At 40.7% G+C, this 1,115-nt stretch overlaps 1 protein-coding gene across 1 annotated transcript in view; it reads right to left on the bottom strand.

The window, feature by feature from the left end:
- CPT2 (carnitine palmitoyltransferase 2) overlaps positions 1-1,115 on the bottom strand; it is a 15,997-nt gene that overhangs the window by 5,040 nt on the left and 9,842 nt on the right. The window lies entirely within an intron of this gene.

Below are 1,115 nucleotides of genomic sequence, written 5' to 3'. Positions count from 1 at the left end.
AAAATGTGTATTCTAAGAAGCAATTTAGCATGTAGAAAAGGACGTTAAGTTTTGGAGTCAAACAGAACTAAGTTTGAATCCCAGCTCTGTCGTTTTTCAAATTGTGTGACCCTGGATAAGTTACTCAATCTCCTGGAGTCTTGGTTTCTTGATGTATACAATAGAAATAATAGTAACACCTTGCAAGATTAAAAGATATTTACAATGCCAAGGATTTAGAATGGTCTAAAACATAATATCTACTTAATAACTGGTAGCTATTAATTTACTACCCTTTCAAGAGAAATCTCAAGTGAGAAATACTTAAAAACAGAGGACTAGCTTATGAATGGTTCATTTGTTTCTCCATCACTGTTCAGAGAAGGACTCTGTGATTCTAATGACAATGCCTGTGATCATACCAAAAAATTCCCATTATGGAAAAATCCATTTTTCAAGAATATCTGATATTATTTGCCAATTCCAGTACCACAAACTGAGTGGGCTAAAACAACATAAACTTATTCTGTCACAGTCCTAAAGGCTGTAAGTACAAAATCAAGGTGTCATATTTTCCTTGAAGACTCTAGGGGAGAATCTGTTCCATGCCTTTCTCTTAGCTTCCAGCGTGGCTGGCAGTGCTTGACATTCCCTGGCTTATTGACATAGTGCTCCAATCTCTGCTTCTGTCCTCACATGGCTGTCTCTGTGTCTCTTCTTGTTATAATGACACCAGTCAAAATGGATTAAAAGCCTACCTTACTCCAATAGCGCTTCATCTTAACTAGTAACACCTGCAACAACCCTAGCTCCAAATAAGATTATATACTGAGGTTCATGAGAAAGGGCATAAATTTGGAGACACACTTCCCAACCCAATAAACATGCTCAGCAAGCAATCTCCTGCTCTTCTATACGGTCTCCTCAATGGGCCTCCCTACCAAGAAGCACAGGCCTTCTGTAAAGAACCAGTACCAACTAGCCTGCCGGGTACACATGCCAAGAAAGTACAAATGTGGCTCGGCGCCTATAGCTCAACCGGCTAAGGCACCAGCCACGTACACCTAAGGTGGCAGGTTCGAATCCCCAGCCCGGACCTGCCAAACAACAATGACGGCTGCAACCAAAAAATAGCC

This window comes from Otolemur garnettii, unplaced genomic scaffold (assembly GCF_000181295.1).
Source record: "Otolemur garnettii isolate 467f Iridium unplaced genomic scaffold, OtoGar3 scaffold00066, whole genome shotgun sequence".
Taxonomy (NCBI): Eukaryota; Metazoa; Chordata; class Mammalia; order Primates; family Galagidae; genus Otolemur; species Otolemur garnettii.
This window is presented reverse-complemented; position numbering and strand designations above follow the sequence as displayed.